This window comes from Pleurodeles waltl, chromosome 9, assembly GCF_031143425.1.
Source record: "Pleurodeles waltl isolate 20211129_DDA chromosome 9, aPleWal1.hap1.20221129, whole genome shotgun sequence".
NCBI classification, from domain to species: domain Eukaryota; kingdom Metazoa; phylum Chordata; class Amphibia; order Caudata; family Salamandridae; genus Pleurodeles; species Pleurodeles waltl.
The window spans coordinates 227505371-227520243 of NC_090448.1; the positions used below are offsets into that span (position 1 = coordinate 227505371).

The 14873-nt window shown below is 41.3% G+C and overlaps 1 protein-coding gene across 3 annotated transcripts in view; it reads right to left on the minus strand.

Moving 5' to 3' along the window:
• FRMD4B (FERM domain containing 4B) overlaps positions 1–14873 on the minus strand; it is an 892718-nt gene that overhangs the window by 484748 nt on the left and 393097 nt on the right. For 2 of the 3 annotated variants that reach the window (XM_069206591.1, XM_069206594.1), the window contains exon 3: positions 13585–13712. The exons of the other annotated variant lie outside the window; for it this stretch is intronic. The gene's annotated coding sequence lies outside the window, so the exon portion shown is untranslated. The remainder of the gene's footprint in view (positions 1–13584; positions 13713–14873) is intronic. 3 annotated transcript variants of the gene reach the window in all.

Below are 14873 nucleotides of genomic sequence, written 5' to 3' on the forward strand. Positions count from 1 at the left end.
CACAAAATCTAGTAGGCGGCTTAATAGCACGTTTGAACCTTGTGCGTTCTTCTTTGTCTCCAATTGCGCCAGTATTAACACCCAGATTAGACTGGTCAGATGGGATGGCTTCAGCTTGTGTTGAAGTAGATGGCGTGGTGTCTAGAGAAGTCAGTACTGACGTTGACGGCATAGTGTCTAGCGTTGTCAACGTAGCCCCCGGTTCAGTATGTGCATTACTGTTACCAATAGAAAAATCAGTGGAATTTGAGTTAGCTGGAAATGAAGAACTACTTCAATCAGACTCAGAGTATACTTTACCAAATATCTATGCTTGTTCCTTAGATACCGGAACAACAATGTTCCTATTCCACCATCCCTTTCCTTCTAACAATAGAGAATTTTTATTAACCTTGATAACTTTAACAGGTAAAGAAAACTTGGACTCCCCTTTCATCACTTTATGCGTTTTTTTGATTAAGACATAGTTCTGGACATTGACATTGATCTCTTCGACTCTGTTCCTGAGGTCATAGTTCTTCTTTTGTGCCACTTGTTTTTTTTCCATTGTACATCTTAACCTATTCAAGTCTATCAAACTTTCCTCTTCTTTCTTAGATTTCCTGTTCCGTAGAAGCCACGTGGGAGTCAAATTAGTTACAGCTTCCCTTCCTCTAAGAAGTGAGAGGGAGTTAATTCTGTGGTAGAATGAGGTGTGGTATGGTACGCCCAAAGTTTTTCTTCAACAAAATGTGCAACATCTACATTCATGGCAATAGCTGTCTGTATACCCTCTTTCAAAATGCGGTTGGCCCTCTCTACCAAGCCGTTTGAGGAGGGACTATACAGTGCTACTTGTGAGTGCCTAATACCATATTTCTTGAGAAAGGCTTCCATCTTATGAGACGTAAAATGAACACCATTGTCAGTAATTATAGAAGTCGGTGAACCCTCTAGATGGAAGAGTCTCTCTAAAAATATTATAACAGACTCAGAGTCAGCAGATTCAACAAATGAATAATATATCTATTTTGAGTAATAATCAACAAGTACAATTAAAAACTTCATTTCTCTCGGTAAAATGTAGAAAGGTCCAGAAAAATCAATGGCTAAACTGTCCCATGCTTTAGTGGGGAAAGGGACAGGATGCAAGGGTTTGGTGTAACTCTTCCAGTGCTTGTCAGACACAAGACAATGTTCGCAATTATCGATAAAGTGTGTAACTTGCTCATGTAAACTAGGCCACCAGTACGATGCTTTCAGCTTTTTTTACTGTAGCTGAGATTCCCAAATGTCCTAGATGTGCAATTTTAATAATCTTATGACGAAGATCACTAGGAGGGATGAATAAGTCACCTCTCATGCAAATTTCATTGTTACATGATAATTCTCCGAACACTTGTTTGAATGTTCTCATTACATTATCTAGAGTTTTCTCTGTCGGCCAACCACAAGTAATGAAATGAGCCACGCGAGACAGTACTTTGTCTGTGGACATGGCTGTTTTCCACTCATCAACTGTGATACTGCCATCACAAGCTGAGACAGCTTCCAATAAGCCAACCACACATTCTTCCTCATGACTTTGCGTTTCACCACCAGAAATTTGTAGCGGCATGCGGGACAAACAGTCAGCACGAATATTCATACCTCCTTGAATGTATTTGACATTTAAATTGTATTCTTGTAATTTGGATAAAATACGCACCAAACGAGCAGAAGCTTTCCCTAAGCCATTGCCACTAAGAAGGTACACTAATGGCTTGTGGTCAGTGAACACGTCACATTTTCAACCCCATATGTATGTTTTTGAACTTTTCCACAGACCAGGCACAAGCTAAGGCATCCCTTTCTATGGTGCTATAATTCCTCTCTGCTTCTGAAAGAGACCTAGAAGCGAAAGCTACCGTGTTCTCCCTTCCATTAACCAGCTGCCCGAAAACGGCTCCTAAACCTTTTAGACTGGCATCTACAGCTATGAATCACTCACCCGAAGGTATGAAAGGTTTAAGTGAAGGTGCAGATCACACTAAATCCTTCACTTTTTGGAAAGTTGTATCCATCATTTCGTCCCAGATAAATTTCTGACCTTTCTTGAGCATGGATCTCAAAGGTTGGACTATAAGTGCATACCCGGGCACAAACCGTGCATAGTATTCGCACAGACCCATGAACGAACGCAAAGCATCCTTATCTGAAGGAGCAGGAGCATTTTTGATGGCTTCCAGATTGCAGAGTTTAGGTTTTATTCCTTCCGCTGAAATAGTATGATCAAGGTACTCTACCTGTTCAACCAAAATTTTTCACTTTTCTGCTTGGACTGTCATACCATACGATTGTAGTATACTAAAAACTCTGCTCAAAAGAGCAATATGCTCCTCTGTTGTAACTGTGTGAACCAAAATATCATCTTGGAAGGCTACAACATTATCCAAACCAATAAACAAAGTGTCCATCATTTTTTGAAATGCACCTGCAGACGCCAACCCGAATGGAAGCCTGCGATATTTATACGCCCCAAAACGTGTTACAAAAGTGGTAAGGGATTGAGAGTCTTTGCTCAAAGGTATCTGATGGTATGCTGAGTGTAGATCAATGGTAGAAAAGTATCTGGAGTTACCTATGCTAGTAATTAACTCCTGTATGTGAGGGAGGGGATGGCAGTCAATTAGTATATTTTTGTTCAGTGACCTCAAATCCACGCATAATCTCAAATCCCCTGATCTTTTCTTAGTAAGGACAATGGGTGAGACCCACTCAGAGGAATCTGTAGGGGCAATTATACTTTCACCAATCAATTTATCCAATAACTCTTTCAACTTTTGCCTGATACTCAGGGGTACTGGTCTAACTTTGTGAACTATGGGTGATGCCCCCTTCTTGAGCTTGACACTATGTTCAAAACCTTTAACGTTTCCAACTTTGTCCTGGAATACCTTAGGAAATTGAAGTTTTAGACCGCAAATGACTGACTCGGAAGACAAGACAGGGTCACAACTCACAGGTAAATCAGCTAATATAATGGGCGTATGATGGCCAGGACATAAAATAATCCCGAGCTTGGCCAAATCCCTCCAACCAACAATATTTCTCCCATTAACAGCTACGTAGACTTTGGTATGCACACGTCTCCCTAAGATTGATAAATCTGACAAGAAAAATCCTAACAAGTCTATATCTTGATCACCAAAAGCTTTTGGATTGATGTCGGGACACTGCAACCCAGTTGACTCTGGCCATAATGTAAAATATGTTTTATCCGCTATTATGGTCACTGGGGCTCCAGAATCTGCTATGACCACTAGTCATTTCCCACCAATGCTCACCTCACATAAGGGTCCTTTGATGCTGCCCTCGTTAGTGACCGAATCTTTGCGTGTGCCTACGGTCAGTACAACATTAGAAGGACTACTCATGGACTCAGAAACATAATTTTCGGACTCCGTGGTATATATACGTTGCTGATATGCACTTTGGATACATTGTTGCTCAAACCCCACTTGAACTTGCCCATTCTGCACATTTTTTGGAAATGACCTACTTTGCGACATTTTAAGCATTTTTTGTTTAAAGCAGGACAAGATGGGCAATTTCAATGTGGCCGTAAGAGCCACACCTGAAACAGACAGACATGCCCATACTCTGGCCAGGATTCCTCTTACTTTTCTGGAATTTGTTGCTGATTGTGCAAACAGAATCTTCCTCTGACACACAGCTGATTGCCATATGAGGATTATGATTGGAAAGAACTTTGGAGGAGACTATAGACCTTTCAATACTTTTAGCGATATCAATGGTCTCCACCAATGTCGGGTTGCGAAAAGCTAAAAGGCTCTCCTGAATTTTCTTTGAGAAGCAATAAAAAACAAATTGGTCTCTTATGTATACATCAACATTGGCACCAAAATCACATTTGGCTGCTAGTACTCGTAACGTAGCCACATATTCCTCCACAGACTCATCCGCAGCCTGCTTACACATGGCAAAATTGAATCTCTCCAATAGCACACTAGATTCATCTGCATACTGTCTCATCATTATCGCTTTTCCTTCCTCAAATTCACTTCACACTACATCATCAGAAAGGGGAGCAGGCACAGGCGGCAAATTGTCAAAGACTCGTTGGCCCGCTACCCTCAAATGATTAAACAACAAACCCATCTTCCTTGCCGGCGAAAATGCGTTGGCATCAATAGTTATGAGATCATTCTCAAATATTCTCAACCACTCGGACCACTTCAACTCAGGCCTCCCATTTTTCTGTAGGAAGGGTGGAGGCTGGACAACACTTTGAGAAGTAGCCAGGATATGGCAGTATTATATGCGCATGGAACTCACGAATGGCACGTAGGGCAAGATTTGCATAAAGATACCAGTTATATGCACCATAAACATATGTGGTCTGTCCCAAAGTTAAGCATATGCAGAATGTCCCAAAGTTATTTATTATTATTTTTTTTAAAATAAAAAGTCAACTCCTCGTGCACGGTGCACTCCTCCTCCTGGTGTCCATACAACGGTGAGGAAAGCTTCTGACCTGTCCTTTAATTAAATAAAACAATGTCCCATACAGTGATAAGAAAAACTTCCGACTTGTACTCAAAGTAAATAAACGATGTCGGCAGTTAGTGCGCTCACCGCGGGTAGTTGAAATATTATCCTTAGAAACGTCTTGTAAGCGCAGTGTAGTGAGGCGGCAACCAGGCAACAGGAAGGAAAGAGGAACGTCAGCGTCAACAGCCTGCGTCGTTGCTATGACGTGTGTGCCTGCTTACGCGCGTAAGCGTGCCGCACCTCGGGACGACAGAACGAAGGCTCGTGCAACACAGGGCGATGAACTAAGGCTCGTGCAACAGGTGAGTCATGCCGTGCGTGCACATCCAACGGTCTGCATCGCAAATAACAACAAATATGTTGCGTGAAGCAGGCTGATGGATGGTAGTCTTACTCACGCAATTTCCTTAGTTGCTGTTTCTTTTTTGCTGTTTCTTTCCTTCTGCGGAACCTTTCCGCTTCCGACCTCCTCAAAAGGCGGGGTGACGGCAGTTGGGTCGGTGGGTCCCCGGCACAGCAACGTCCTTTGGGAGTATACCTTTTAACAACACCCCACTCCTGGTACCAAAAATGTGGGAATGAGCGGTATAGTTGACCGATAGAAAAATGCTCCAGGACACAAATACTGTAGAAGAAGATTTATTCCAGGAAAAGGGACCTATGACAGCGTAAGCCACAACCATCCGAGGCGAGAGCCTGTCGCCATCTGACTCCAGACCCGAACACTCGAACACGGAGTGTTTGACTACGCTGACATGACTCGAGAACACAAAGTTAAAGGAAAACAAGGAAAAAGAAATAGTTAAAACATAACAACAAGGCATGTTACAGATAGCCATATCTCTGTAAATATGACACTCTCCTGCTCTCTCCTTGTCTTGCAAGGCAGTTGGCTGCTGCGCTGCGTTCCATGACACCTTTGAGAATCTGGGCCCTTTTTTAGGTGCCTGGGTGCACTACGTCTTGGCTTGGAGAAGGGCACTTCCGGTTAAAAGCGGAAGCATAGGAAAGGAAATATGGCTTTTACAGGTTACTACAGTCTAACAGTTACTAAGGATAGTTAGGGTAATCTGACAATCCCTCTCTTGCACCCTTCTACAGCGCAATACAGAACATCAGAGCACAATTCAAAGCTCATTAAATGAAGCACTTCTTGTCCTTCACTACCTTTAGCCTTCATCTTCATCAGCTTTTAAATCAAAAAGCTGCAAGTGGTAAGTCAAGGACGTTCCCTTGCCTCTAATGAAACTCTTTACTGAGGTCATACAAGCTCGGAGCAGTATATAAATGAGAAGAAATCCACCGTTAATGATTAGAAATGTCTTTCAAAGTGTCATGCCCCTGTCTCCAGTACAAGTCCATTGCCAACAGTATTTTAGTCTTTAAAACTATTGTGCATTTCACTCATTTGGCTACGGAGTTCCACAGAACTGTATGGAATGAAAACACATCATTCCACCTCTGCTACTGAACAGACTTAGCAGCCAAGAGAAAGTCAAGAGCCATTGTCCACCTTTACTCTGAGACATATTTGCAAAAAATCGTGTGCAAAGACATTATTTTTGCTTTCTCAATGTTTAGCAGGAGGGGGTGTGGCTTAATGTCTAGTAGCTGGTACTACATAACCAGAAACAGGAATCTGATCAGTCTTAACACATATAAGCTATGTTGCCACAAATAAAGTAAATACTTCTGCTGAACAATAGTCCAGAAGGAAAAACTGTTTCTGGTGTGCCAACTTCGGTGAGCATCAGTAAAAGTATTGTGTCCATAAACTGGCTTATAGTCATGTTACTCCTGTTGCATCCCATATATGCTATTTCCTTCTTTACTAACCAGTCTCTGGGCAGCCACACCTAGTTGACTGGCATGGGGCGGTATTCTCTAACTCTGCAGAGGCAGAGTTAAATAATCAAGGGTAACAAACATTTGGGAATCAGGATCTAAGACACACCCTTTTTAGGGTCCAGCGCACAGGCGCTCTAGCCTGCTGTAATCTCGCTGTGGGCTCTTAACCCGGCCCACCACATGCAGTTTCATTGGTTCATAGGCTTGCCTTTCAAAAATCGCTTGAATTAATTTATTTGTGAAATGCATACATACGTCATGCCTTTTCCGCTGTTTAGCCCTCCTTGAGCACACCGACCAAATACTGAAAACATACGAGGCTCCATGTTTTCATTACTTTTCACTACTTTTTCTTTTTCTTTCCTACGCAGCGTGATCTCGCTGCACATTTGCCGATACATTTGACAGCGAGCAAACTTCGGTTTCATTTTGTGTGCTCCTTCACGCTCATGGCAGGGCGCTTTAAATCGGCTCGCTTATGTAAAACTGTATTACTTTTCATTTTCATTTTATGTGGCAATAAAAGTCCAGCTAGTACTTTACAATGCTAATAGCTATAAATCGAGCAAATGCTTGTCTGAGTCAGTGGGCACAGTGGAGGACATCCACCAAGAGGAAAGATTCAGCTCTTGTTTGTTCTGGTCCATCCAATGTTTGCAGAAACCCTCTGTCTTTGTAGGCAGATCATCTCTAACTCTGGGAAGGACAGAGGGCACCATTATAGTGACATCTTACATGCCTCTGGTTGCCTCATCTTGGCACAGCCAATGATGAGCCAACCAAACAGGCTCATTATGGCGAGGGCGGGTCACATCAAATGAGAGATGAATTAGCTGAGATGCTTCCCATTACATAGGTCACAGACCATAGTCATGTATAAGAAGAAGGGCTGCATCTTTTTCACTTCTATTTGTGTGCCTGTGGTGGTAGGTGCTCCTGAGTCCAGAAGTCTGGCTTCTTTTGGTTCTGTATGTCACTTATAGTGCGATGCACATATCTGGTTGGGCAGTCTTTGCCATTTTACAGTGGTGGTGGTGATGAGCAGATGTTGCCAATGGGGTTGAAGTGATGAATTAATTTTGGCAAAAGTGACCTCCAGTCACTGGGTTGTCAGTTTCGACAAGCTTTGGATAGGTTGTGGGTAACGCTTCCTGCACATGACAATGGAAGCTAATGAAAAGGAAAATCTGTTTTTTGCAGTAATTTAAAGTCTCATCATCAGGCAGATGCAAGTCTAGTAAAGCTATGGACACTAAAGGGGATGACAGAAGTCTCATAGGTGTACCAATTAGAATTTAATGACTAGCTCTAACCAACATAAGTGCTAAGTAAGGTGTCAGGCCTGACTTGAGTCACTTTCCCACATATGTTCATGATATTTTATTTTTCAACTTCTATTATAAAGTGGACCATTGCCAGAGATGATACAGAGGGCAGGCATTATGTTGAGGACCTTTGCATAGTTCCTGGTTTATAGATGACTTAAAATGAGTTTTGTTATCACTTTCAATCTTTAGTGTATTTCCAAAGCTGGGGATAAAGTCTTGACTTGTTTGGCCACAGTAACATCTGTCTCCACCTATTCTGAAAGCATATAGACTATATCCAATGTGTGAAGAGCAGCAATGGGCTATCTGAATGAAATCGGGTTGTAAGTAAATGAATTTGCCAAAATGGTCAGAGTAGCAACAATGCTGACAATTTTATTTTTGGCAAAAATACTTAAATACAAATTTTAAGTGAGGGCAATATGTTCAGCACCATGTGCAGAATAAATATGGATTCTCCACTGTTTTATGTTGAGTACATTCAATATATCCGGTCACCATTCTCCCATCATTATTTCTTAAACAATAACCATCAACATAACACACAATATCAAATGTAGGCACCGGTGCATCAGTGATATCAGTCTGGGGTGTAGTAAGGGCACAATAAGGCAGTCATGCGGTTCCCTACTGTGACAGGTTGGAAACAATGAGGCATTGTTCAAACAGGCCACCGTACCAGTGTCATATTATAAGCGTACAGGAACCGGATATCATATTTTGACAATCTGGACATTGAAAGATGTTGTGTTTTGGTAGTCAATAACAAAACAACAACAGCGAGTGGTATGGCAACAGTGAGAGGTGATCCCAAAACAATATTTTCAGGCACCTCAACAAAGAGGTCAGCAGTCAGCACTATATTTACAGGCACTACATGCAGCTCCTCTACTGCAACACCCAGAGCAGAAGAACAATAAGTAATTGATATATTTCTGTCACCTTCCTATTGTGTAAATAACTCTGAGAGTTTAACCCGTCATTTTCATGACAGTGTGGCATGAAAGGCGTTGAACAATCAGGCAAACCTAAACCGGACGCTGAGGACAATGTGGTCTTATGGTCTTCAAGGGAACAAAATAATTTTTTACATTTGGGACCAGGACAAAGGTTCAGGAGTACCCTTCCTGCTTAGGCCTTGCAGGGGGTTGATAGTGGTAGCACAGCCTAAAATCCATCTGCAACAGTAATTTGCTGTTCCTATGATGGTGTGTTTTTGAGACAAGCAAGAGAGCATGTCAACTTTCGAACAGCCTGGATGTGATGAGTGGACATGTCTCTTTCTCCTGCGGAAATGTCATGACTAAATTGCAATTTGGGGGCGAGAAAACGAAAACTGCAATTTAGTTGTTGAATCCACGATAAGCTAATATCATGTTATGATTGGTCCACAGAATCAGAAGCGACTAACTAGTCATCCACATAGAGAATAAGGGTAGAGTCACAGTGGGAAATTAGTGTCCAAATCTTTCATAAGCACCTTTTCAAATATGCAAACATTTGGATGGTTCTTCAGCATTGCCCTTGAGATGTTGGATATACGTTAGTTAGTTTCTTCTGTGTCAGTTGCAAAAAAAAGGACTTTCAGAATGCATAGAAATGGAGAAGACAGCAGAACACAAATCAGAATGCAGTAAAAGAAGTAACTGTGCTGGGGCACACAAGAAATAATGGTAGTAGGTTTTAGTACAACTGGAAAAATAGTCAAAAGACTAAATGAATAGCTTAAAGAGCTTTAAGACTTTCAAAAAACAATATGTTCTCCTGATTGGTTTCATAATTGGCAACATGTGAGTTCTGCAAATGCTAATAGTGGGAAATCACCCACCCAGCACAATTAAAGCAGCAATGACAGGGCGGATTTCTAACTTAGCTTCGGGTTGGAAGGGGTGTCGTGGGAAACCTTCACTGGACTCCAACACATTTCTACAGAGCCAACCCTTAAAATACCTTCCGACATCACTCGCTTGTTGGGAACATCAAGAACAAAGCACCTGCTCCCCGAGCAGTCACACATGATTAGCCACCCAAAACCAATTTAGACACGTTCTTAGTTTGCCAGCCCACTCATTTATTCTACAATCATTTTTGTACTTTTGGCAAAAAACCTTCCACAAAAGCAGCCTCTACAACTTCTGAGGCAGTCTCAGCAGCATTCACAATAACAAAATAACAGTAAAAAGTATGTCTCGTGATCTAAATAGTCACTGGGTGTCTCACCCGTGTTTCGCTTACACCTATTTATTTTGACGCATCTTATTTACTGCATTAAATATAATTTTTTTAGCAGCTGCCAATCTTCATTCATCCCTACGAGACCGATCTGGCCATTTGGTTTTTGCTGTCAACCTATCTTGGACCTCACTGGGTATTATAACTCTCAGCAATTGATTAATTTTGGCGCAATCAGGATTGTAACAGTCAAACATTGCCTTCAGCCTGCCTTCCTGTGAAGCACCAGCTTCAGCCCAATCCACCTGCCCAGAGGCCGGTGCTGCACCACCCTCAGATGCAGTGTCTGGGGCACCTCCTCAGGTTGCGCCTCCCACCACCAGATTGGAAAAAGCTAAAATATTTTAGCGATTTTTCACCCGCTCTTGACCATGTCAGGTATTTGGGTAAATGCGTAAGGGTGACGGTGCAGTCGCTAAACATGTTTTTTCTCTCCATTATATGACTAATATCACATTTCAGTCTTTCTTTGATGTTCGTATGATACTGGACTTGATATTCCTGCTACCACTTTGAAGCTCCCTCATGGAAATTTAGGAAAAACTACTTTTAATCTGCAGAAACTTAATTTTTTTGATTCCTTCAATTTCTTTTTAAGATTGTATATTTGTTCAATATCGAAGATAACTTATTGAGGACAACTTGTATTTCTGTCTTTCTCACTGCACCCATCCCAATTCTTTAAACATTTGCACATGTTTTTGCTATCCTGTATATAAGTCAAGTTGGTTGGTACTGTAAATACCACAGGAAGAAGGTGGAACATGAACTGAAAGAGCTTGAAGAATAGAATTTGAATGAACTGAGCTGCCAATGGCAGGATAAAATGTTTTATTACCCTGAAATGCCCCTTAAATATGCAGTGGTGTAAGTATAACTTTTATGCTTAACCATAGTCTAACTCTCTTAAATTTATGATTGTCTTGTTATAATGAGCTTTGTGAATAGTTGGAAAACCAAGCACCTCGGGTCTTTGTAATACAGCTTAATCTGATCGAAAAAGGAGGTAAAATGCCTTACACAGAGAGATGAAAGGACTTCAGATGTGAATGTATGGGGAGCTAGGGGTAGTGGGTCCACTCAGAAAAAAACAGAAAACGACAAGCGACGTCAAACCTCAACATCTTTGGTGCAAAATAAGTCTTTAATTATATTATACAGACTGTACTACCACGTCAGTAGGGTTAACCTGAACTGAATGTCCTAGTACAGTGGTTCCCAACCTGTGGGCCGGGTACCCCCGGGGGTCCACGAAGCCTCCTCAGGGGGTCCGCGGCTGCTTAAAATATTTAATAATATTAGGTCCCAGCTATCAGTAATGACTCCTTGGGGGTCCCCGTGTTCCAATAATGATTCAGTGGGGGTCCCCGGGCTCCAGTATTGATAAAATGGGGGTCCACAGAAGTCAAAAGGTTGAGAACCACTGTCCTAGTATATGATAGTAAAGTAGGTTCTTAGTCACTTGACGTTCATCCCAGTGATCTAGGTTCTAATCTGAGCTTCAGTACTTCAACAGGAAGTGTGCCTTGGGTTAAATCTAATTTTAAATGTATGTAATGAAATACAAATGTGCGTAATTTTGCAATGTGTAGGTCCATGTGGTGTAAAAATAACTGTGTGATCTAGTTATAGCCTAGATATTACCACCTACCATCCACAGGCAAGTTCTAGTTTCCATAGTTTGGTGTGAACCAACACACTCCCTCCCGCTGCACCACAAAAATGGTCATTTTGTTTCCTCTCTTCTGTGAGATGCACCAGTTGCAATGAAATGCTCTCTTCTTAGCTCTCATTTATCTGCTCTTCGGAATTTAGTTTGCACAACACATGCACACATTAAAAAATGAAATTTGTTCCTTTGGAGCTATTAACTTTTCAGTAGATAATCATATGAGTTGGGCCACCCCTAAAGATAATATTGTGCTCATGTGCCCTAATAAGGAATGGAAATGTGGGAAGCTGCAGAGTTTTTCTCGTAAACCTTGCATGTTTCTCATAAAAACTCTAAAATCCTGTAAAGGTCACACAGTTCTATTATATTGGCCATTAGTGTGTATAGTGCATTGTACTGTATTACACTGCAGTATTTATATAACACTTACTATTCCTATATGGTGTGCTGAACCGTTTACCTATATGAGTAGCACGCTACACCCTGTGGGTGTGTGGCTGGAAGAATGGTGTTTTTGTTTTGAAGCTATGTGGGAAGTGTTTCCACATTGTGGATGATGACCACCGAGATGTGGGTATTGTTTTATCGGATGCAGCCTGTAGCAGTGTGTTGGGTGATGACGTGTGAGAGACAGATGTGCAGTTTTATGTTTTTCAGTAAACTGGTAGCTTACACAGCTCTACAGGTCCGTTTATGGCATTTCATATGACATTGTCTGCATAACTGCTTCCTGCACTGGGTTCTCCAATGTGAGATTGTGTGCATTGTTGTGCTCCTGAGCTAGCATGGCTGGATGGAAAAAGAAAAGAGAGATCTGTAGAGCTTGGAATTTTTTATCATACCATATCTGAGTGTCTTTGTGAGATGTAAAGAAGTTGTCAGATTGCATAGATTGTATAGATATTTGGGACTTGCAGTGGTGGACTATATTAAAGTTTTTTTAAATTCTCTAGCAATGCGTGACAGATCTCTTCCCTGCAAGTTAATTTGGTAATGACTGTTTTTTTGATTGTATGGTGCTGGTGATGGAGAATCCACATAACAGATAAGACTTATGTGAATGTAAGAGGTATAAGTTATAATTTGTTGCATGCTGCTGCATATTATGGTCTTAATATTGCTGTGGTCTATAGCGGTTACATATCCAAGTATACAACTATATAATGCCACAACGAACCACAGGTCAGCCCTTTTAGCTCACATGCATATGGAAAAGAGTTGAGCTGTTTCCACAATTCTTTAAGTGGTATATCCTTCCCATTTTTAACATTTTTTATGTAGGAATGATTTGACGTGCCTTACCCTGCCAAGCGTTGACTCACCCATTAGGAAAAGCTGGGTAAGGCATACACTTACATGCAAAATGCTAGCCAACACACACCTTACCACCAGTCCCCGGGATCTTGACGGTGGAGAAATCATTCTCACAAACTCCATCACTGGGAGATTCAAAGAAAAATAATGTGTATTTTTTGAAGCATGTTTTATTGCAGTGGTATTTACTGACAGAACCAAAGCAATGTGTGAGTTCAAGTGCAGGTGAAAAATACACTTGGGTGTACGAAAGGCAAAGTGGGAAATCCCACAAGCTTCGTGAAAGCGAGTAATCGGACGTGGTAAAACTGAGCTTTGCTTAATAAAAAAAAGTTGCACACCATTAACGAGCGCGAAGCTGTAATATCCTCGTGTGTACGAGGTTCTCTTCAACACTACATAGACTGATAACAGATTCGGTCGACTGCAAAGCTGTTGTATCACTGTAACGTTTCCATGGATTATCTCTCTCAATGCAGAGCAGACACAATTAACGTAGCACATCAGTGAACTATGGGTAGAGATGCCCTCCGTATTGCATAGTACACGTGAATTAATTCAGTTACAATCATGCTGATTCTCCACAGATTTCTAAGAATCTTCATCCTGATCTCTTCCCTCATGACAAAGGAATAAATCATTACTTGTTTTGCATACCTTTTTTTCGCAGAGTGTCCTCTACGTCCTTCTGTCTTGTTATGTCTTTCAATTTTCAAAAATAGTTTTGTCCTTTTATCATTTTTAATCTTCGGCTCCTGGTTTATAAGTTTCTTCATGAGGTGAGGCTGCAAGAAACCAGCATGTCAGTATCTGCCTCCGAGATCAAGGGTCACAAAGCTGCGCACAGCTGTTTTTTCTTCTTTCGTCCCCGGAAATAAATCAGTGTAATTTGAGCTAAACCTACCTCAGAATCAGACCAGACACCTTCTTTCACACACTGTAATCAGAACTGCCTTCTATGAGAAAACCTCCCGAGACACCTGGGGGCTGGAGAAACGTTTTGTTTCAGTCGTAACAATACCTTGGATCCAGCTTGCTTGTGATTTTGTCCGATTTAAAGATTGAAGCAAAAAAAAAAAGCGTGTGTGTGTGTGTATATATATATATTAAAAAAAAAATATATATATATATGTCTATATATATATATATATATATATATATATGGATGCTGGCTCTGTATATAATATAATGAGGTATGGTGTGTACAGAGTCCAGGGGTTCCCCGGAAGTTTATCAGAGACTAAAGTAGATAACACAAATGCTCCCTTTTGTGGTAGTGGGGTGGAGCAGTTAGCCTTATCAAAGGATAGTGCAAAGCAATTGTTGTATACACACAGTCAAGAAATGAGGCACACACTCAGACCATATGTTTTTTATATAAAACATATATATATTATTACTTTATTACTAGAACCAAAGGATCTCTATTGCAGGTAAGTACAGTTGTAAGTATGTATCAAGCATATGTATCAAATGTACTTTGTTTGGATTTTGCAGATTAAGCAGTTTACAAGTAAGTAACACTTTTCAGTTTCAAAAGTTGACTGCAATTTTTCGTAGGAGTCAATAGAGTCCTTAGGGAGGAAAATTATTAACACAGAAAGCAGGTAAGTACACAACTTATGATTCCAGTCTTTGGGTGTTAGAATGTCCACAGATCACAGTTCAAGTTGACACTAAAAGCATACCACCAGTAACACGGGGCCGGCCGGGTACAGAGCTCAACATTGGTGTCGGGTTTGCAATAGAATCCTAGGAGGACTGAGGGAATTTAGGAGAAAAGAGATTGCAAAAACCTGTGGTTTCAGGACACAGGCCTGGGGGTTTAGGTCAGCACCGGAGGGGGGTGCCACAGGTCAGCAACAAACATACACCCTCAGCTGCACAGGGGCAGCCGGGTGCAGGGTGGGAACACAGCTTCCAGCGCCCAATGCTTTTCAATGAGG